This window comes from Choloepus didactylus, chromosome 20, assembly GCF_015220235.1.
Source record: "Choloepus didactylus isolate mChoDid1 chromosome 20, mChoDid1.pri, whole genome shotgun sequence".
Classification (NCBI taxonomy): domain Eukaryota; kingdom Metazoa; phylum Chordata; class Mammalia; order Pilosa; family Megalonychidae; genus Choloepus; species Choloepus didactylus.
The window spans coordinates 15,227,489-15,251,656 of NC_051326.1; the positions used below are offsets into that span (position 1 = coordinate 15,227,489).

At 45.9% G+C, this 24,168-nt stretch overlaps 1 protein-coding gene across 2 annotated transcripts in view; it reads left to right on the forward strand.

The window, feature by feature from the left end:
* Positions 1–3,112: 3,112 nt before the first annotated feature.
* Positions 3,113–24,168, forward strand: part of DPYSL5 (dihydropyrimidinase like 5) — a 101,101-nt gene continuing 80,045 nt past the window's right edge. Inside the window, exon 1 of one of the 2 annotated variants that reach the window (XM_037813292.1) lies at positions 3,113–3,317. The gene's annotated coding sequence lies outside the window, so the exon portion shown is untranslated. Of the gene's footprint in view, positions 3,318–3,686; positions 3,758–24,168 lie in introns of those variants that run through there. The other variant, XM_037813293.1, reaches the window with a different exon arrangement.

The following is a 24,168-nucleotide window of genomic DNA, read 5'->3' on the forward strand; positions in this document are numbered from 1 at the left end:
TCTGTTGTGAAGGCTATTTGGAACCCAGGACACAGTTACTCAAAGAGGAAAGGCCAGTCGCCCAGCCTACCCCACCACTCTCCTCTCCCCACCCTTGACCTTCAAACCATGGGTTCCTCAGCTGTCTTCCAAACACCCCTCAGCTTCCCCACCCACAGGCTTTTGCCACTTCATATTGGAATCTCAAGCCTCTGCCAGCCATCAGAACTCAAGCTCTCCTTCACTATCCAGGTGAAATCCAACTCCAGCACCTCCATTCCCTGGAGATCTGTTCAGAACTGAATTCTCTAGGCTGAATTCATATTCTGCTTTGTGTGAACTGGTCACATGAGCTTTATAACGATCTCATGGCATTTGCCTTTTGTGACTGTTAGAGTGGTGGGTTCGCATATTAGTATATTTCTTGACTGTTCAATAATCATTTGCTGTTGAATAAATGAATAATAATAATAGATACATTTGTTGAGTATGCTCTATGGAAGGCAGTGTGCTATGCCCTTTATAAGTAACTGAGAAGTTAGGATTTAAGGACTGATTATGATTACTGAATCATTATATAGATAATGATTTTTACTTTTTATTTTCTGGTATATTAGAGTAGACAGAGGGAAATACCAGAAGCCTGAACTGTAGTCCAGCTGCCTTGATCTCTGATAATGACTGTATAGCCTTTATCTTGTGCTCTTGTGATCGTAAAAACCTTGTGACTAATCCTCACTTGTACCCATTTATCCAGTTTTTCAACTTTAAAGTCTTATGATTGCTGAAGACAGGCCCTAATATTTATTAATGAAGGGTGTTGGGTCAGCCCAGAACTAACCCACCCCAAGCCCAAAGTTATCTTGATAACCAAAGCTGGATCTAACCAAAATGGGCCCACCTGACATGCTCAGTAGCTTACACTTTAACCTACAAGTCACCTATACCTCATTATAATACTAAAAATCATGCCCATCATCAATCATTTTCTTACATACGTTCTGTGACTAAGCATGCAATCTGCGCATGCTCAATAATTAGATCATTTCTAAATACACAAGCCAGGGCCATTGTACTCATTATCCTAAAACCTGCCCATCTTTTGAAGCTATAAAACTATCAGAATTACTGCAGTTCAGGGAGACAGATTTTGGACTGAAAGGCCATCTGTTTTCCTGCTTTGTGCCTAGCAATAAAACTCTTTCTCTCCTTGAAGCCCCAGTGTCTCAGGAATTGGTCATTTGAGCACATTGAGCAAAAGAATCCACTGCCTTGGTCTGGTAACACATCTCCTCATGTAATTATCACTATGTTAATAGAATGTATTATGACTCCTATTTTCTGCAGAGAGCTGAGCCTAAGATGGAATAATTAATTTTCCTAAGGTCAAATACCCAGAAAATGTCAGAGGCTAGGTACATGACTCCAAACACTCTGTTGTTTCAACGTCCTGGGAGAGAGGGCCTAGATTAAAAAAACAAATGCTAAAATCAAGGGCTAGGATATTTGCAATCTCAGGTTTGGGCGCGGCGATTATCAAAATCCCAGGCAGATGGAGGACCTCGAGGTAGCCCTTTCCCAGGGGAGGTGAGGCCCAAGAAAGCAAGAGTCCTAATTTGAGGTCCCCAAAACGCTGCAGAAAACGTTTGCTGCCACTAGAGGGCTCCCTCCCCTTAGGCAAAACTTGCGGCATCGCCCGCGCGCAGTGGCCTGCGGACCCGGCTGCAGGGAGCCGGCTGGGCGCTCCCCTTACCTTCCCAGGAGCTCCATCCATTTTGCCTGGATCCGTGGGTTGGTGTCCGAGCTTGGCCAGCCCTCTCAAGTTTTCCTGCTCCCGTGGCTTGGGGATGCCCTAGGCCCATTTGGGGGTTCCCTGCCTAAGCTCACGATGCAGGCCGGGCGTGGGAGAAGCAAGCTTTCTCCTGGGAGACGTGGAGATCCCATGGAGTCATCCAGAACCGCCTTCCCCCCAGTGTCAGCCTGGCCTGGTCCAGGGCTAGGACGTGCCATGCTGGGCCCGGCGCTGCGCAGGTTTCTTTACTGAGACCGGGATGGGCGGGGGGTGGGGGGTGAGTGGGCACCCTTCCGAGGAGCCAAGAGAAGCACTATTTTGTTTTGAAAATACCCGGTAGGGAACCACCTCACAAGACTCGGTTGTAAGGCGGAGGCAGCTACGGGACTCCCCATCCTCACCCTCACCCCCATTCCAGGAACCTGAGAGGGCAGGAGCCAGGTGGGGTCCCCGGGATGGGTTTGGAGGTGAGGACTCAGCGCTGCATTTTATCACTCTCAGTAGCAATGGATTCAGGGAGACCTGAAGTGAACAGAGGCAAATTATACCGCGTCTAACTACCCATACAACCACCTCAACTAGGCTCTATGGCGAAAGTTGGGGAGGGGATTAGGCTGCGGAGGTGAGACAAAGGGGCGCCCCCCTTTTCCTTTTTTAGCTTTGTTGTTTTTGTTCCATTATGTGTGTGGAGAAACAAGGTGAAGCAAATGTAAATTAGGTTATAAAACCTTTCCAGAGGCCTCGCCGTCCCCGGAAATAGGACAGGCCGCTGGGCCTGAGAGCCCTGGACCAAGCCCCGGCGCGTCGCGGGGCCACATCTTGGCCGCCCAGGAAGGCGCTCCGGGTTCGAGACCGCGGACGGGACAGAGACGGCCTGAGGTGGCCCCGGGTCAGAACCGTTTTCCTGGAAGGACGCCCTGCCCCCTGCACCGCGCACTTCGACCTCGCCGAGCGCCCACTTCGAAGGCGTCGGGCAGGAGCTCGGCGGGTCGCGGCGGCCCCGGCCGGGCCCCGCAGCAGCTGAGGAGAGGGGCCCGGGCATTGTCTGCAGGGGGAGGGGAGGCGGCGTATCCCTCCCGGGGGACCCGCGCGTTGGCGCGGCCCAGCGCCCGGGCTTTGTGAAGTGTCGCGAGTCACCATGGAAACCCCGAGGAATGCGGAGGAGGGCACGAGGGGGGCTGAGGGGGTTCTCGGCCGCGCCCTCTGTCCTCCTCGGACCCTGGCCCTGCGCAGGGCTTGTCGGGAGTTGTAGTCCGAAGGCGGCGGCCGCGCGCGGCGCCGAAGATGCGGGGCGCCGCCTGTCCCCGCCTCCCGCTAACCTGCTAGCGCGAGGTGGGGAGCGCCGGGGAGGGGACGCGCCACCGGTGATTGGCGGAGGCGGCCGCCAGCCCCCACTCGCATCCCCTCCCCCGCTCGTCGCCTCGGACTCCCGCGCCCGGCGCGTGCAGCCGCCGCCGCCCCGAGCACCCGCAGCTCCGGCGCCACGGCGAGACCCGGGAGAGGCGCACCGACCCTCGGATCCTCGCAGCCGCCGCAGCCCAGAGGAGTGGGTGATGGCAGGGCGGGCGGCGGGCTCACCAGACCTGGGCTGGGGCATCCATCTCGTCCCCTCCCTGTTTCTCCGCGAGGCGCACAAAAGGGCGGGGATCTGGGGGCCCGCGCTGCAGGGGACGCGGCGGAGGGTGTGGTTTGGACTTGGGGGCGACCTTCGGAGCTAAGCTGGGCCCTAATCGGGTCCTCTTTGTACGCTCGCAAGCGCGGTGCAGTGCCTTGCTCACAGTAGGCATTTAATGTGTGCCTGTGGGATTGCCCAGAACTGCGGAGAGAGGCGGCTGGGTGGCAGGCTTCACGTCTAGCACGCAGTAGGCGTCCAGCTCTCGCCGGTGGAGGGGCGGTGACGGCTCCGAGCCTGGGCCGGGGCTCATCGGTCGCGGGCGCGTCCTGCCGAGGGCTCTGGGTCGCCGCTGCTTCCGACCCACCGCTCGGGTACACACACTCTCGGTCCATCTCGCCTCAGGGTTGGGATTTGCCTGGCTGGGGCCGGACCCGGCGGCCGGTCCCACCCGTCCCGCCGACGGAGCGGACGCCCGAGGGGGCTCGCCCGCCTTCTCCGAGGCACCTGCCTGAGCCACAAAGGCCTCCCTGCCGCTGCCGGGCCCGGAGCCGGCGCCGAGGTCCCCCGGCTTGAGCCCAGTGCAGGAGCCCGCCCGGCAGCGCCTCGAGACTGGGGAGGGGACCCAAGTCCGAGCTGGAGAAAAGCCGGGAGGACAGAGAGGCGGAGGCCGGGCCTCGGTTTGAGCAAAGATGGGGAAGGATGGGTAGTTGGGGAAGGATGGGTAGATGGGGAAGGATGGGTAGTTGGGGAGGGATGGGAAGATGGGGAAGCTGAGCGGGGGAAAGTGGGGAATGGAGACCAGGGTTTGGGGAGGAATGAAAAGGGGGCGGAGGCCATGCCTGACGAGGGAGGGAAGGCGTTTGGTGCAGGTGGCAGCGAGGCCAGACTGGGTCTGCTGCGGACTGAAGAGGCGAGAGACGCGGGAGGGTGGAGACCGCCTGGGTTTGAGGAACGTAGACGCGAGGGAGGAGCAGACGCGAGCTGTGCAGGGGAGGGGTCGCCGTGGGGCAGAGGGGCTGTCGGAGAGGGAGGGACAGGCAGCTGAGGGGCGGGTCTCGGGCCCGAAGACCCTCGGCTCTAGGCGCGGGGCCTGGCGGCCCAAGTGGCCGCTGGGCGTGGCCCGTGGACCGGGCTCGGGCAGGGGATGGTGGATCCCGGACAGCGGTGGGCCGGCTCCGCCAGGAGCTTTGTCCCCAGCTTCAGACTAGCCCGTGGGGACTCTTTTGGGGTTTTGCGATGATCCGCAGCGCCCCTGGCACACCCCGTTTTTTCGTAGAGCTGGGAGGCTTTGCCCAGCGGCAGATGCTGCTAGCGAGGCTGAAGGGGGGTCGTCTCCCTCTGGGGAGACCCGGAGAACAATAGCCAGCACCGGTGTACGCCCGACAACGAACTGGGGCACCCCTCAGAACGTATTTGCCGTTTTCAGGTGCAGAAAATGCGCCTGGAGAAATCTCAGGGCACGTGGGAGCGAAGAACACTCCGTAATCTCTGCGGGGTTTGCGTGGGGGCACCCAGCTCCGCCGTGAATTCCGGGGTGGGAGTCGCGCGTCCGCCCTGGCCGTGGGGCCGCCAGACGGCCGCCGCCCTCCGTCCCTGGTGCCTTCTGGCTACGGCGCCGCCTGCCCAGCGTTGGTGACCAGCGGCCGGGACGTGGCGCGGATCGCGACGCTGAGCGGCCCGGCGGCGACGCAGGTCCCAGGGCCGGAGGTCCCCTCGGGGCGGAGAGGGTACACCCTCGGGCAGCTTGGCTTTGTCTGCCGAGGGGGCCCACGTCGCATAGAGGGAGCCGGCAGGGCTTGTGCGAATCGTAGGGAAATCGAGGAGACGCGGCCACGGAGATCACCCACCAAGGGTGCGACCCCCTGGCTTAGAGCCTGCAGCCAGGGGACACATGCGCCCCTTTGCCAGTGGCCGCACCCGAGCCGATGTGTCCTTTGCAGACTTCGCCTGTATTGTCTGCTGACCTAAGACTGGGGTGGCTCCGTGATAGGAGGTGGCCGCTTGCCCGTGGGAAAGCAGATGAGCAGAAATGCAAAGCACGAAACAGGGATTCAGCACAGCCTTTCCTTGGTCCCTGTGTAAACACCCTTATGTCACAGCTGCGGCCCCTTGACATGAGAAATGACAGCCAAAAGCCAGAATTACATTTTACAGGTTTTCTTTGAAAATTGTTTAGTTGATAAGTTAACAGTGACTCTTGAGCATAATAAGGTTTATAGGTTTATACTTTTAAATTGGCATTCCCTTAAAAAAAAAAAAGGAGTAGAATCATTTTTGTTCCAAATAAGGAAGAAGCTTGGTGAAATTTTGGAGCTTCATAGCACTCATCAATGCTGATAGATTAACTGGTGAGCCTTTGATGCTCTTAGTCCTGCCTTGAAACCTCACAATTTCCTTTCTTCAGCAACTTCGTCTGTAAGGTGAGGGGCTGTGCTGTGACGTTGGCTCTTGCCCAGAACAGATGGTAGTTGACAGTCATGATGGCTTCTCATCTGGGCTGTGAGTGGCCTTGGGAAAGCAGCAGCGGGCTGTGTCTGGCTGGTTTTTAAAAATGGTGCTCCGAGGCAGTCCCTCTCACAATTTACAAAACTGGTCTGGAAGGATTAGCTGGAATGTTTCTCATTGGATGTTTTTGACTGAATTAACAAATATATGAGCACATGCATCCAGAATAGGTGAAAACCAGGAATCCCAAAAATAGAAACCAGAAATTAAACAATGAAGGGTTTTTGTCATGAAAGGGTTTCAATGGGAAATGTGTTTTCATGTCATTACCCAAGGGGAAAAGTTTCAGGGGGGAATGTTTTGTTGGTTTATTCTTCCTGTAACAAATATTACAAGTTTTCAAAGGGGGTAAATCTGTTAGCGCACCATGTGAAATCTTTTTGTCATGATGGGGTGTCCATAGAGGCAGAACTTAACAGGGAAAAGAAAACAGCATCTCTCTCCCATGTGTTGCCGAAGCCCTTCCTGTGAAAACACCTGGAGCCTGGGTCCACAGGGAGAAAGGTAGAGCGGCCCCAGAGGAGGACTTTATGGCCTCAGAATTCTAGGGTGTCATTCTAAGTCCCCCTCTTCCTGAGCTTGGGGACCTCGGCTAGGTACACAAAAGAAGTTCGTGGGAATGAAGAGCTGGCCATTTTCAACATAGCTTCTCTGATGTGAAAATTTAAGTCAGGGTTGTTGTATCCTTCTCAATATGCTGCTTGTTTCCACCTCTGGAAACTGTTGCACAGCAAGGAAAGTTTCCACGATTGGCCAAAATTAGGTTTGAAACTTGGTGTAGGCTTCATTTGGGGTACCCTCACCTCTATCTACCCCTCATCGTGGATATCTGAGAATTTCCCTTCCTCAGTAGCTCCTCTAACTCAAGACTGAGCGTAGCCCTTCATTTGGGGAACTGCATGTCTCTGGAGTAAAAGTGAATTGTGTTTGCAGATCTTTTTCCTTTAAATTTGGGCTCAGATAAAAATTGAAGGCCAGAGAAATTGGTATTATAGAAAGAGTATCTGAGACTCAATGTATCTTTCTGGTGTAAAAATTTACCAACTTCTGATAGAATCTGATCCTGTTTATACATTTTTATTTTCTGAGCTATAAGAAAATATTTCAGAAAGGTCTTTTAAGATGTTAATGCAGACAATCTTTGTAGATGTGAAATTCCATAGGGAGAAGTAATATAATATGGGATCAAGAAAGAATAGGTGTGTTTCTTTAAAAAAAAATTTCAACTAAGATGTTTTTATTTCACTCATAATGAATAAATGAGAAATAATTTCAAGATTGTTTTGCCTTAAATTTTTTATTTGCTGATGAAAGGCTCAAATACTGCAGTGTGGGTCTTTAATTAATTTTGATATTTATTTATAAAAGTGGGCACAAATTATATACTTTAACAAAAGAAATTAATGAAGGAACACTGTTATTTGTTCTATTTCAATCTTTGAAACTGTAATTTAAAATAAATTGACTCAACCATAGCATCTCCTGAGCCCCCCAGTTCTCTCATCAGTCACTGCCTCGTTTTGTACTGCTTTCCTTGCCGTCCCCCCACACTCCCTCCTCACAGTCCCAGAGGAGTTGGAGCTTGGGCTCCAAAGCCAGAATGCCTGCGTTCTGTCTATGCCATTTTCTGTCTATGCTTAGGTGAATTACTGTCCTTTCAGGGACTCAGTTTCTTCATCTATAAAATGGGGTGGTGGGATCTACCTCGTAGGGTTGATATGAGGATTATATGAGTTAATACATGTAAGTCACTGAGAACAGTTTCTGGCCCCTAAGTAAGTAGTCAGTAAATGTCATTTATCATCATCATCATCATCATCATTTTCATCATACTCTCCTCCCAGAATGTGTGCCCATGAAACGACATTTTGACCTTCCATTTACTCTTTTGTCCCACGGGGCCTGTGGGAAGTGGGAGCAGAAAGAATGATTAAGACCCCTTTCTGAAGCTCCCCCCCACAACCCCGCAAATAGTAGGGGTGGCTCTGGATTGAGTCTGTTCCCCTGCAGCCTCGTTAACTACAGCTGCTTTCAGCAGCAGAGAACTTGAAGAGTTAAGAATGTTCCAGAAGTGCTGTCTCCAGCTTTGTCAAGTCATCCCCGTGTGTAGGGCTGGCTTGGAGTCTCCTGCACCATCGGAAGGAACAGACACCTGTGGTGGGGGCTGTTGTTCCAAGGCTGTTCTGGTCTTGGTGTGGGAATGAGTGTTTGTGTTTGATACAAATTGTTGGGAATAAAAATATCTTGTTTCCAACTAAGAAATATAGAATTTTGGCACCACTCAGCACCACAGAATTAGTTGTTTTATTTAACAAACACTTGCAAAACAGTTTTTTGTGCCAAGTGCTATTCTAGTTCCCATGATTAGGTGCTGTTGGGATCCCCGTTCTACAGGGGAGTCAATGGTGGTGCCCAGGCCACCCATCTAGGGAAGCCGCAGAGCCAGGCTTCAAACCCAAGGGTCCACTGCTGGGCCCGTGTGTGTAAAAAGCTGAGACTCTTACTAGTGGGTGTTCAGTTTACAATACGGTAAAGAATTTAGTTTACAAAATGTGTCCACCTCAACCATGATTAAAATAGAATTTGGACCTCTCTTTTCCCTCCATGTAGCTTCTAGCACAAAATAATGCTTGTCGGCATTCAATTGATAGTGTTGAAAGAATGACTGACTGGTAACAGGAGCTTTCAGCCCCTGAGGCCTTTGGCTCCCCATTTAAATTTAAAACCATTTGGCCCAAGTGAGGTTGAGGTTTTATGAATGACCAGATTCTTTTGAAAAAAGACTTTCTGCATTCTGAATTGAGCAGTTGTGTTACTCCCCGCCCCCTGACATCTGTCTATTTTCATTTGCTAGGCAGAATTTGGGGGGGTTGTGTCCTCCTTGTGAATATGTGTCTCCCACACATTAACAGTGCCGCATACTTAATCACACTGTCTTTGTGTCACCTCAGTGTCCATTTCCAGGCCGCCCGTTTGTTGACCTCACACCCTCCACAGGCTGACTCCAACTTCCCAGGCCTTGGGTCTTTATTCTCTCTTCTTTTGTCTGGGCCTGTCCTTCCCTTTGTCATTCTGCAGAGCAGGCTCCACTCGATGCTGAAGTCTGTCTCCTTTATCGTTTTTACCACTTCGAACAGATTTCTGCCCTTGTGGGTTGAGATGTTCATTCTATTATAAAATTCAAATGTAGCCCCCAGTTTTTTTGTGTGTTTTTTTTAATGTCTCTTCCCTTCTGTTTTCAGCATATATAAAACGCTTTCAGCTTTGTGAATGAAGGTACCTGGGTTTTTAAAGTGGGCCGCACACGTTCATAAAACGGTGACTTTGGGAGGGTGGAGTGGGTGGGGGTGTATTTTGAAAAAGGGTTGTATTTTTGAACTTTTTATTGAAGCATATACAGAAAAGTAAAGAAACCTTATGTGTAGAGCTTGATGAGTTTTTGCAAACATAAACCCATGTAATCAGCACCCAGATCAGGAAACTGGAATTTCCCAGGCCCCAGAAGCCCCCTTGGGCCCCTCCCAGTCCCAGTTCCTTCGAGGTAACTGACCACTCTCCTACAGACGAGCACCGATTAGCTGTGCCTGTTTTTGAAGGTTTTGCAAACGGAATCTCTTTGTGAGGGGCTTCTTTGGCTCACTGTTATGTTTGTGAGATTCCTCTTGTTGTGGCCTTTAGTTTGTTCCTTTTCATTGCTGTCAGGCCTTGTGTTGTGTGACTGCACCACAATTTATCCATTATGTTGTTAGTGAGCATTTGGGTAGTTTCCAGTTTAGGGCTGTTATGAATAGCGATGCCATGAACATTCTAGTACGTGTCTTTTGGTGAACATAAGGCGTCTCTGTTAGGTATATACTTTGGGGTAGGCTTGCTGGGTCAAGGGTATGCATATGTTCTGCTTTGGTGAATCGTGCCAAACAGTAAAATGAATGGTGATTTTTTTTTTTTTAATGGACACTCCAAGGTATGCAATGGTGTGATGAAACGGTTTTTAGACTTTCCATAGACTGGTATCCTGATGTGGCTTGATCAGAGATTGATTTCAAACTCTTATTCTTCAGCAAAAAGTAGAAATTTAAACTTTGTCTCTGACTTCACAGTAGGCTAATAGTTAAAAAGAAATTAGACTCATCTTCATGAATTATCCAGAAAGCAACTGGTTGATTGGCTGAAATGAACACTTTTAAACTATGGTTATGTATCAGACTTAGTCTTGCTATTAGAGTTTCTTAACTCCCATTTCTTAAGGAAAAGATGAGAATAAAACTAAAATTGCAACACTGATCCAAAGATCTTTCCAGAGGTGTCCTGAAAGCCTGGGACAAGATTTGACACATGATTTTTGTTCTCATTCATATTTCTTGTGTTGGGTCAAATAGAATTTTGAATTGTGTGATTTCTGTGGCTTAGAAATGTCCCCCCAAAAGTGTCATCATGGAATTACAGATTATAGCATATATCTCCCTTTTGTGTGTGTTTCTAAAAAGATTTAGGATGGACCTGATTTTTATAGTTGGATTATGATGGCATGAATCATTGCAACTAATGAAAAACAGTGAAGACAAAGCACAAAGATATGAGCAATATAACTTTCAGATTGTGTATATAAATAAGGCAAACAATCTCATCTCCATGACTTGTTTTTTACAGTGTGGCCCAGGGGGTGACAATGAAAAACATGGGCAGTGTGGATTAAGAGCAGTGATTTAAAAATAATTTTAGGATCGTGGTAATGAATCATACGCAGCCAAAGGAGCATGTGGTAGCTTGAATGATGTTCCCCAATTTAGTCATAATCTTACTCTTAATCTGCATTCCAGTGGGGTGAAACTATTGGAAATAGGACCTCTTGAGATGTTATTTTTGGTTAAGGTGTAGCCCAGGTGAATGAGGGGATGTATGAGTTTCCTGGCTGCTAAAGCAAATACTGTACCATAAAATGGTTTGGCTTAACAACAGGAATTTATTGGCTCACGGCTTCAGAGGCCAGAAGGCTTGCTTTCTCCAAGGGTCAATATTTTCTGGCTAACTGACAATCTCTGGGATTCCTTGGCTTTTCCAGCACATGGCAATGCACATGGTGGCATCTTCTTTCTTTTCTGGGTTCTGTTGAGTTCCAACTTCTAGCTGCTCCCTGTGGCTTTTCATTTCGTGTCCAATTTCCTTTGCTTTTAAGGACTTTAGCCGAATTGGATTAAGGCCCATCCTCATTCAGTTTGGACGCACCTTAACTAACAACATCTTCAAATGTCCTGTTTACAATGGGTTCACCTGGGGTTTACAACCCCAGAACCCGGGGTTGGGACCTGAACGTGCCTTTTGTGGGGAACATGGTTCAGTCCCCGGTAGCGTGAGCCTTAATCCAGATTATCGGTGGTACTATAAAGAGCCAGAAGCTGGAAGCCACTGGAAAATGGGAAGAGCAAACACAAGAAAGGAGAGGACATCACCATATGACCTGAGGCAGAGAAGGAAGCCGAGAACGCCGGGGTTCACCAGCAGCCAGCAGCAGGCACCAGGGTCTTCAGGGAGAAGGCAGGCCTTGCCCATATCTTGATGTTGGACTTCCAGCTTCTGAAACTGTGAGCCCATAAGCGCATGTTGTTTAAGCCAACAACATGTACGGTATCCGTGAGAGCAGCCTGGCAAACCAAGACAAAGCATGGCAAATCCATTTCCACTGTGGGCTGGTTTTCCCTCATGAGACCCAATCCTTACCTGCGTTGTTCCTGAGAAGGAGAGTTTTCCTACCAGGAGCCTGCTATCTCTGTCTTGTTCCTCATACCAGCAAGTGGGCAAGATCAGACCAAACAGTGATTTAAAACTAGATTTCCTGCTTGAACACTGAGTCCCATAAGCACTTAGATAGTTCGTGTCTTTCATAAGGTAGGATTTAATTTTGTCTTTTAAGATGTATAAATATTTTATTATTTGAATATTTAAGCAAACATAAAATCACCTATAGGCCAATGCAGCTAATGTAATTTTTGCTCGTTCCATTCAAGCCCTTGAACATATGCTGACATAATTTTTACAGAGTTGCAGTCACAATAAGGATACTGTTTCATATTCTGCTCTTTAACCTGACTTTTAGAGAAAACTTCTCCACGTTTCTACCTAATTTACAAATCTTGGCTTTTAAATGGCTAGCATTTTACTTACTGATGCCCAATTTTTTTCGTAATTTTGGATAGTACATCATTATTCGCATTTTTGTGAACATCACATATATGATTTTGTTACCCAGCTGATAATACGTTTTTGAGAATAGAGCTTATCTTTAAATTTTGTTTTTGGTATGGGGGATGTGATTTCACCCTTAGTGCCTGAGAGTTTACACATAAAGAGAAGTGCATAAATATTTGTTAATTCTTTGGCTTGAGGATCAATGTCCCATGTTCTCTGATCAGAGAATGCTTTCTAGTCTCTTAGTTGGGAAGTTGGTCATTAATGAATTTGTGTAAAAGTAGGAATAAAATTGTCTGAAATAATCATTCAGCAGAAACAGGACCTACAACAATAGTTTTGAGGGCAAAGGACTCCAAGTAAAGCTGATTTCTGTCAATCAAAATCAATTTTGATTTTATTAAAATTGTTCTGCTCTTACAAAGTTGGCCATCGTGAGAGAAATCAAATTGTCTTTCCTTCTCGAGGAGAGATGAAGCAGAGTCACGAGGGGCAACCAATATGTAGTTAAGCTCTAAATACCTGGAAAAGAATGTAAATTGCCAGGAACTGGAAATGAATGTTGGAGCAGCTTGGAAAGCAAGAGAAGTTGAATAACTGTCCAGTGATGGTGAAGTTTAGTGCAAAGGGACTTAGTTTACCCAAGAGCTGCTGTTTGCAGTGGTTTTGCACCTCCCTCAGATCTGCGTAAGGTACAGTGTGATTTCCAGGAAGGACTTGCACGCAGACGAGAGATCCGTGGTTTCAATCCTGACTGCTGCTCCCTAGGTGTGAGAGATCTTGGGCAAAAGCAATTTAACCTCCCCAAGCCTCAGTTTCCTTCTGATTTGAAGGAATAAGGAATGTACTATTTTCCTCACAGGTTTGTTAGAGGACTATTGGGATAACATGCATGAGCCTCAATAAGTGGAGCTAATGACATCTGAATGCTGAGGAACATAAAGATGTCTGAAAACATGGTCAGAGGTCCATGACTGTCAGACAACAGGGCGAACTGTGTGATTGTTGAGGCAGAGGTGATGGAGAGCTCAGGAGGAGAAGTTTAGTTGAAACGCCTCAATTTCTTTCTCTGTAAAATGAGATGATCGCGATGAGATGCTTGGCTGTCCTATGACACCCACATGGTGTTCTTGCTGAGACCGTCAAGCTTTCCTTCAGCTCAAACCGGCAGACCTGCTGATTGGCCCTATCTGAAATTGCTTACACCCTTTCACCCCGCAATGCCACTTCTAGGAATTTACCCTAAAGATCAATAAGCATATGTGCATAGTGAAAAACAGCAAGGAATATGATTGTGGTGTTGTTTGTACTAGCAAAAAACTAGACACAACCTAAATGCCCATCGTTGGAGCACTAATTAAATACATTACACTCCGTTCTTACAAAGGAATATTACGCAGCCATTCAAAAGAATAAGACAAATCTTCCTGTTCTGATAGCGAACCAGTGCAGAAGAATATTCATGAGAAAACAGAGCAGAATGGTATTCGGTGCATGCTACCATTTAAGAATGCAAAAGGGAGTATCCTTACATACATGCTTAACTATGCATAGACTGCCATAGAAGGAAACACAAAGAAACCTATGATAGAGCTTTCTAGAGCATCATCTCTAGAAGAGGGACCTTGAGAAACTGCCACTATTTATGTGTTTTTTTTTTTAAAGCACTTCTATTGAGATATATTCACATACGAAACAATCCATCCGAAGTATACAATCAGTGGTTCACAGTATCATCACGTAGGTGTGCATTCATCACCACAATCAATCTTAAAACATTTTTATTACTCAAAAAAACTGTATGATTTTAAATGTTTATCATGTATGTGCTTTACATGATAAACAATAAGAACAATAATTTGGCAGCCCTGGCTGGCTCTGGCTTACCCTGTTGAAGACTCAAGAAAAGTTTACAAGGGTGAAGTTCATGGCCCCACGCTCAAGTTCATAGCTTATACTCTCAAGTGGACTCCAGATGCAGCCCCCCTAAGACACAAGCATGCAGAGTAGGGCTTTGGGATCTGTCCTGTTTGCCAGGGCTGCTATGACGAATACCACACAACCGGCTGGCTTAAACAATGGTAATTTATTGTCTCATGGTTCGGAGCCAGAAGTTCAAGGTCAGGGTCTCTCCAGGCCCTGCTTTCTCCTGGACTCTGGCGCTGACCGGCTACCGTCCTTGGGGTTCTGTGGCTTGCATCTCTGCCTCCGGCTCTTGGCTTCTCTTTCTGGATTCTGCTTCTCCTGCTCAGGTCGTCTGTGCTCTTTGGCTAGATTTCTTCTCCTTATGAGGACTTAAACCATGTGGATTAAGGATTAAAGCCTGCCCTGACTCAACTTGGCCTCATCTAAATAGGATCTTTGAAGATCCTATTCACAAACGTCTACATCTCTCCTTAACTAATAATTTCATCTTTAACGGTCCTAATTACAAATGGGTTCACACTAACAGGAACACAGATTAAGACTTGAACCTGTCTTCATGGGGAACACGACTTAATCCCCAGCAGGGCCTACTGAAGACACAGAATGTGGAGCTCATTCAAAACAGAAAGGCTCTGAAGCCAGAAAGTGGGAATGACCCATTACTGCCATAAGCAAAGCGTATTTCCAATGCTTTCCCTTTCAGTTATTTTTACTCGGGAAATTTAAGCTTAAATCAGAATGCAAGTGATGAAAGCCCTGGGTGGGCATCATGAACCTCCGCACGATAACACATGCGTGTGCTCATCCCTTCCACCCTGCCTTCATCAGCAGGTGCTTACTGAGCACCTGAAATGGGCCAGGTGCCACCCCAGGATATCTGAGCTAAACGGAACCTAAGACAACATTCAGCCATTGCACAGAGGAGGGACCTCTGGGGCACCTTGTGCTTCGGGTGGCCTGTATCAGTGCAGAGAGAATATATGGTGGTGTTGTGCCCTCTTTGGTCCTAGGTGATGGGTTAGGAGTCTGGATCCTTCTGCAGAGTAGGTTCCCTCATGTAGAGTGTTTGCTCCATTCTGCTTATGTTTTGGTGATTTGTGGACACGTTCTCCCTCCAAGGACTGTGACAGACTTTAAGGTGGCCTCCATAATCCCCAATTCCTAGCCTTTTTGACATCCCCTCCCCTTGAGTGTGGGCGAGACCTGTGACTTGCTTCTCCCCATGGACTGTGGCAAAGGGATGTCATTCCCATAATTGTGTATCCTGTTGTGTAAGACTCCATCTTGCCAGCAAACCCACTCTAGAGGCTCCCTGCCGGCTTCGTGAGGTGGCGGAGTTGGGAAAGCCCACTTGGCAAGAAACTGCAGGCAGCCTCCAGCTGGCAGCCATCAAGAAGCAAGGAACCTCAGTCCTCCAGCCACGAGGAAATGAATTCTGCCAGCCACCTAGTGGGCTTGGCAGTGGTTCTTCCCCAGTCGGTCCTCCAGGTGAGAACACAGCCCATCCGACCCCTGGAGCAGAGGATCTAGTAAAGCTGTGCCTGGAGTCCTGACTCACAGAAAGTGCGAGCTGATGATGTGTGTTGTTTTAAGCCGCTAAGTTGGGTCATTTGTTATGCAGCCTGGAAGACTAACACAGGAACTCTCCTGTGACACTTGGCACGAGGCCTGTTCCCCACTTCCTAAGCAGTGAATGTGTTGAGTTGAATATTTTCTATTCCTTTTTGTAAATGTGTCTCAAAGTAACTGCCTGAAGTGCTCTCACTTGGGTGGCCATATAATTTATACTTCAGAGCAGGGCATTCCTGAGAGAAGGAGTTGCTATTAATATTTTAGTTGGTTCTATAGGCATAAATGACCTGTACCAAGCAAACCAGGATATAGGGTCACTCAGAGAATTACACTGTTTGTTTTCCTTGCCTGTTTTGCCCTATGAGCCCATTGCTTCATTTGTTTACCATTTTCTCCGGAATCTCTCTCTGCTCCCCCCTTCCTGGGTGGAGCTGGAGAGCAGCTGTGTGACTGTCAGAGGCAGCTGGCACCAATGGCCCCTGGGGTACAGGTCCAGCAGGGAGGGGAGGGTGTTTTGCTTGAGGTGATGGGGAGGGAGGCTGGGGTGGAGCTGTGCAGAGGAATTTACTAGAAGCAGTTGTGGGGAGGGTCAATCGTGTGTCCCTTTTCATTTTCTACAAGCTATTCTGGAAGTTGCTTCAGCCTGCTCCGGTCGTGTTTCATTTTGGTGCAGAGAAGGGTGCTTGTTGAGGACACCCTTCCTTTTTCGTCTTCTCTTGTGATACTCCTTGTAGCTGGAATCTGGCCCTCTGAGTGCCTCTCTCCACAGAGCAGGCACCCTCCCTCCCCCGCCCCCACTCCATAATCATCTTTCTTAGAACCCAGCTGGGGAGCCCAGCCTCTCCCCACATGTCACCTGAATTTCTACCCCCTGTGCCATTGGCCCATCCCGTCCTTCCGTGCTCAGCCACACACCTCTTCACGCTCTTGGCCACAGCTCTTACCTGGGCTACAGGTCCCTCTCCCTGGTAGGAGCCCCTGGCTTCTGACACCACCACACTGTTTCACAGGGTCACTTTCAGCTGCTGGCCAGGACAGTCTTGCCATTGCCTCCCAAAGCTGTACTCCAGTCACCATAATCTAATTTTAGAACACCCCCCCACACCATATGGTGGTTTCAAGCTGTATGTACCCCAGAAAGAAACATGTTCTTAAACCTAATCCATTCCTGTGTGTGTGAACCCACTGTAAGTAGGATGTTTTGGTGAAGTGACTTCAGTTAAAGTGTGGCCCACCTCAATCAGAATAGGTCTTAATCCTATGACTGGAGTCTTTCATAAGTTGAGTGAAATCCAGACAGAGCGAGAGAGAGAGCCACAGAAGGAAGAAGCTGAAATCAAAACCCAGAAGGGAATGGAAAGGCTAGGAAACACTGCTATGTGCATTGCCACACAACAAGCTAAGGACCGAGATCGCCAGCAGCCAGTCCCAGCATGCCAGGATGAAGGACTGCTTGGCTGGTGTTGAAGGAGGGAGGTGTGGGCAGCGGGCAGGGGGGGCACAGGCGCCACTGGGGGCTGGGGGCAACGAGAAGCACCCCTTTCACATCTCCATCTCTTCCTGGCTGCGCCCTTTGGGGTCTCTGTGCTGAGGGGAGTAAAAAGGCTGTCTGGGCCAAGAGAGGGTGGAAAATGAAGAGAGCTTGTCTTTATCTGCATGAGTTCACACAAACCCCTAGTTCCCCTGGGCCTCCAGATCACCCTTAGCAGTTTTTCTTTCCTAATTAAAATCAATGGCAATATAGGACCAATTGGAATATATGAGTGCATGTTCAGTGCATGTTTTTTAAAACTAAGAAAACTGCACAAAAATGCAATGTGTTTTTTCTCTTTTTAAGTTTGCATTAAAATAATGTCCCTTATTTCTCCTCTCTCTGGGAACCTTAGTTCACGTCCTTCATGCTCCAAAAAGCCAACAAATAGCACAGAAAATGCGCTTTTCTCCTGATGCTTGCAGAATTCTCTGTTCTCAGTTGAGCTGTGTAGATGGGTTTTTGTTTTTAAGTTCTATGGTGAGCTCGGAGTAATACAAGCACATTTTACTGTGTAAGAATTTTATAGTAATGGGCATGGCCCTTGATAAGAAGTCTGTGGGTGAAGAGGCAGTCAAGGGCCTGGGAAATGCAGCTCAGGGCCTCGCTAAGTAGAGCCGCCCAACCGACGGTTGCAGACGCTGGTGCCAAAGCGCAGCCCAGAGGTTAGTGCCGGAGGCCTGTGGCGCAGCCCTCACCCCTCCAGCCCTTATGGATCCAGGTGATAACAGAGTGACCCAGGCTGGAGAGCCCTGAAGGCAGGGAACTGGTGGGACTCATTCTGAACCCGTCCATCCCAGAGGGTGAGGGGTTCTTGACAGGCGCCCCTGGATGCAGGCAGGTGAAGGGGCACAGGGGTTGTGAGTCCGCAGGTCAAGTCCCTGAACTGAACAGCCCAGAAAGCGAGAGTGCTGTGCAGAGGTGGGGAAGGGCGAGCCTCGGAGGCCCACCTGGGTTCAGCCCTTGCCTTCCCACACTTGCTGAGCACCTGTGTGATTGCAGGTGACTGACTGGCTTACCCGTTGTGAACCTCAGTGTCCTGATTTGTTGCAGGATCGGGGTGAGGATTCATCCTGAAGTACACAAAACATCTGCTGCTGTGCCTGACACACTAGGGGCTCAGGAAATTTGGCTGGCCTTAAAGAGTACATAGTTTTTGCCTCTGTGAAAATGATCTCATTGCCGCCACCCCCCCAATTTTATAAATAATGCATATTTTTTTGTGAAAATTTTAAGAATTTTACTTAATTGTATAAGGAAAAAGTGAAATCCCACAACCTGTAATAGCCACCATGAACATTCTGGAGACTACCGTTTTTTGCATCTCAGTGTGCAGGCACGCGCGCGCACACACACACACACACACACACACACGACGTTCGTCATTGACATTTTTTCTTTCTTTTTTTCAAAACGAGACACTTTTGCCCTCTCCCATTCCTTCTCTCCTCCCATCCTCTTCTCTAATTAAATAATACCCCCTCCTCACCCTTTTGTAACCCATGTAAAGAAATGGGAGTCTTTCCACTCATGCTTTACTCCATGCACGTGCTATTGTCTATAAATATTTATACATATAGATAGATTTTTTTTCTGCTGGTTCATTTGACCAAAAATGAGGTCCTTCTACATTTGTGTCTGTGTGTGTCGTGGACTCGTATTGGATTTCCATTTTGGTAAAATATATGTATCTCTACAACTTGCCCTTTCTTCCTTACCAGTCTATCTTGGAAGGAGCAGTGGGTCTATTGGTATAGATCTAACTTTGATTTGTTTTATTGCACGATATTCCACGGCACGGATAATACCACGGCTTATTCAACCAAGCCCTGTCAATGCACATTCGTTTTTCTGTTTGTTTGTAGGCTGCCGACACTGCTGCAGGGAACAGCTCTGTACACACCTCCCCATGTCCCGAAGCCCTAGTGCTTCTGTTCTTATGGAGAGTCCTAAGGGTGGGTGGAGTTGCTGAGTCAGAGGCTTGTGGAGATTTTAGATGTTAGTGGAAGTCTTTCCAGGCTGTTTTCCAAAAGGGGGGGCAGTAATTTACCTTTCCATCAGCTAAGTGTGAGACTGCCCTCATGACCGCTTTCCTGCACCTCCACCAAGGCCTCCAAGGGGTTGCTATCACTCTTGCCTGGCTGCCAGTCTGACGGATGTAAGGTGGTACCTCACTGTTACTTTCCATCTGCATTTCCTTCATTGCTGGCGAGGTGGTAGATGTAGTTTCCTGGGCCACCTTCTAATATTTTTTATTGCTTTATGTTTTACATTTAAGTAAATTTCAGATCTGTCTTCAGATGGAAGACAGATTTTGGTATATGCTGTAAGATAGGGAGTCAAATTAATTTTCTTCAAGATGAATAGCCTGTTGTGCCCGCACCATTTAATAAGTAAGCCAGTTTTTTCCAGCTGAATTGACATATCACGTTAGGTGGATTTTAACTCAGCTCTGCTACCAAGCATCATTCTGCTCCACTCATCTATGTGTCTAATCATGCTGGTACATCGATTTTATTAGTGATCTCATATGGCATCTTTTAATATTTACTAAATAAGTATGACTACCCCACATCGTATCTTTTAATAATTTTCTTGATTACTTGATTCCATTGTTGTCCATTTCAACATAAGCCCATTGGAAAATCTAATAGGATTAATTTTGGGAAGATCTGACATTTCATGATATTGTCTTCCCAACTAGGTATGTGTTTGTTTTATTTTGTTAGGTCTATTTTTAGGTGCTTCAGTAAGTTTTAATAGAAGCTTTGCCTTTCTTAATGTTTTTTTTTTTTTGAAAGCCACATTAAGGTATAATTTATATACCATAAAATTCACCCATTTCATGTGTACAATTCACTGATTGTTAGTGTAATTACAAAGTTATGTTGTGTAACCATCACACAAACTAATTTTAGAAAGTATCCATCATCCCAAAAAGAAACCTTACTCCCCAGTCCCACTCCCAGCCCTTGGCACAGACTAATGTATTTTGTATATGTATATACATATATAGAAGAATAGTTTTATCTATACAATAAAAAAGAATAAAACACATAATTGCTTTTTCTGGATGCTTCTTAATGTATTATTCTTTATTCTTAAGTATCATACAGTGTTGTTCACTACTGTGAATACATTTTTTTTTCTGTTTCTCTTCCCAGCTGGCTGTTTGCTAATATAGGAAAAAATAATGATTTTGTTGTATTTACCTCATATTCTGTTATTTACCATTTTTTTTTAGGTTTTCTAGGTATACAATTGTAACATAATTTATCTCTTTTTTCCCCGTATTTATACTGAGAATTTCATTTTCTTATCTTACTTCATTTTCTAGGAATTTGCAAGCACTATTTAATAATAGTGGTCAAAGAAGGTATTCCTGCTTTGTTGTTGATCATAATGACTATGGCTTAATGTTTCACCTTTTAGAATGATATTTGCTATTGTTTTTTGGTAAATAGTCTTTATTACTCATGAGTAGTTTTGTTCTGTTTCTATTGTTCCTAGAATTTTGGGGGGGAAAGGCACATTTTATCAAATGTCTTTTTGGCATTTATTTATTATTATTATGAAAGTGTAGTTTTCTCTACTGATTTGTTGATGTAAAGAATTACATTTATGAACTCCTTGATATTGAATTGTCTTTGTCAAAGTATATCATCCTTCTGATACACTGCTACCTTCTGTTTGCTAGTACTTTACTTTATTTAGAGTTTTTGTATCTCTGATCATGAGATTTGTACAAGGTTTTTTTTTGTTTTTGTTTTTTTATGTTTTGTGTGTTCTTTTTTTAGTGCTGTTATTATTAGGTTTTGATAATGAGTTTATACTGGCTTTATAAAATGAATTGCAAAGCTTGCTATCAAAATGTGATTTTATTGACAACTCTGGATGAACTGGTAGAGGCAGGGAGAGTCAAAACATCGAAGTTAAAGAGAGAGTTATCTTTCCATTTACTTTTTTTTTTTTTTTTTTAAGCCCGGTATAAAATAGTTATATATTTAACTTAAAAATTGGTTAGTTCAGTGCCATAGCCACTATCCACATGTAACTAATTAAATTTAAATTAATTGAAATGAAATGAAATTTAAAATTCAGTTCCTCAGTCATACCAGCCACATGTCAAGTGCTGAATAAGCACACGTGGCTAGTGGCTGCCGCACTGGACAGTGCAGAATGGACATTTCCACCACCGGGCAGGGCAGCTCCTCTAGACAGGGGTCGGCAAGCCGCGGCTAGCGGAGGTTTTGTATGGCCTGGAGAGCTAAGAACGGCTTTTATGTTTCTAAGGGTTTTTTTAAAAAGAATATGTGACATGGCCTGAATATGGCGCACAAAGCCTAAAATATTTACTCTCTGAGCTTTTACAGAAAAAGTTGGTGGTGAGCCCCGGTTTGGAGTGTTGTCCCCTGACTTGGGTCATTTCCATATCCCCCCTTTACCGTTTTCATAGTATAATACCATTGTTTGTTTAATGGCTTTCTTTAAATAGATTTACCCTTTTTACATAAATTTATTTTAAAAAGAAGCATTATATCAACACCATAAATGGAAATATTTTATATAAATGGATAAGTAACTAGAAAAATAAACACAATGAGAGCAAAACAATGTATTAAATTCTGGTTACAAACTAGATCTTGCTCTTCCCTGTGTTGCAAAGGGAGGTTAGCAAGCGTTAGGTGTGAGAAGATACACCTACCAGCTGAGGTGTTTTCCTTGTAGTCAGAAGTGTAGAAAGAGAACAGATAAGGGAGCTGCCTCCTCACTCCTGGTTCAGTGTCGTTTAAGTCCAGGGACGTGTACTTCCTAAACCCACCTGTACACGCGGTCCTCAATTTTGGAGCACTGGGCTGAGGAGCGAGGGCACTGGGAACATGGGTTTGGCAATGGCTGGAGTTGGGTAGTCTAACCAGAGGAGACATTCAGGCACTTTCCTTACCATTACCAGTAAAAGAATGTACAAGATGTAATTTGCATCATCTGCTTTATTGTTGTGTAGGTTAGAGCCCTAGGTGGTAATTTATAGTTGGACCATCAGTTTAACATTCCACAGAAATGCCATAGCTGGGTATAAATTTGATTTTATTTCCTCTGCTTTTATTGATACATGTCATGTATTAAAAACGGCTGTTAGAAAAGTATTTCTGCACTTTTTGCAAAACTACAGTCAAATATATTCATTCATCATGTTTCTTATTTTCCTTAAAGAGTAAACCACTAAATTCCTCCTAGAATTTTTATCTACCTGTAGAGCAGGACTGCTTTCTCTAAGACATTCTGAATGAGACCTTTTTTTAAAAAATGTTTGATTTGATAGCAGAGAGCAGTTATTTAGGGTTCACACGACTTTTGGTGGTGGGTGAGTCAGATTCCCCTTTCCCTAACAATCAGAAGAGTTTTCCTTTCCCAAACCATTTCTCCCTTTGCTTTAACTGCAGGAAGCCGAAGCTAAATGTAATTGCTACCAAATAATACCTCCTCTTTTTCTGATTTCCTTTAGCAATCCTCTTTTAATGTGTTTTTGTTGTTATTTTTTAAATAAACTTTGTTGAGGTATAATTTACATATAATGAATGCAACCATTTAAAATGTACATTTCAAAAGAATTTTGGCAAATTTATATACCTGAATAATCACCACCACAATCATGATAGTGAATTTTGGTTTTGTTTTTGTTTTACTCCAAAAAGTTCTCTGTGCCTCTTTCACTTAATCCTTTCCCCTCCCTGGCAATCAGAGATCTGCTGTCTGTCCCTGTAAGCCAGTGTTTCTTAACTAAGGGATATATGGCAAGGTGTAGAGACATTTTTATTTGCCACAGCTGGGCAGGTGCTACTGGTGACATCAAGTGGGTAGAGGCCAGGGATGCTACTAAAGACCCCAGAACAAAGGATTATCTGGGCAGAATTTCAATAGTGCCAAGATTGAGAACCTGCCAAAGAGAGATCAATGGGTACAAATGATGGCCCATGAAATCCAGCCCATTGCCTGTTTTTGTATGGCCCATAGGCCAAGAATGGTTTTAACATTTTTAAATGGTTGAAAAATCAAAAGAAGAAGAATATTCTGTGACCCATGAAAATTGTATGATATTCAAAATTCTGTGTCTGTAAAACAAGGTTTTGTTGGCACGCCACCACACCCATTCATTACCTATTGCCTGTGTCTGTTTTCAGGATACAAGGGCAGAGTTGAGTACTTGTGGCAGAGACCTTATGGCGGCAAAGCCTGGAATATTTTTATCTGGCCCTTTACAGAGAAGGTTTGCTGGCTGCCGGGTTAGATTAATCTTTTCTAGAGTTCCGTGTCAGTGAAATCGTACAGTGTCTGGCTGCTTTTGCTCAGCATAATGTTTTTGGGACTTACCCAAGTTGTTGCATCTATCAGTAGTTGATTCCTTTTTTTATTTGACTTTATTGAGATATAATTCACATCCCATACAATTCATCCATTAAAAAATGTACAATTTGGTGGGTTTTATTACATTCACAGAGCTGTGCAACCAGTCCCACAATCCATTTTAGAACATTTTCATCACTCCAGAAAGAAACCCTGCACCCTTAGCAGTCACTCATTTCCCCCAACCCCCCCCATCCCCAGGAAACCACTAACCTTTTGACTCTGGCTTTGTCTGTTCTGGACATTTCATATAAATGGAATCATACAATATGTTGTCCTTTGTGACTGATTTCTTTGACTTAGCATAATGTGTTCAAGGTTCATCCATGTTGTGACATGTATCAGTACTTCATTCCTTTTTCATGGCTGAATAATATTCCATTGTAGGGATCCACCACATTTCAATTTATGCATCATCAGTTAGTGGTCGTGTTTGGGTTGTTTCCATTTTCTGGATATTATGAAAATGCTGTTGTGAACATTAATGTGCAAGTTTTCATGTGGACATATGTTCTCATTTCTCTTGGGTAGATACCGAGGAGTCAAATTGCTGGATCACATGTCATCTCTATGATTAACATTTGAGGAACTGCAAACTATTTTTCAAAGCAGCTGTACCATTTTACCTTCCCACTAGCAGTGTATGAGGTTTCCAGT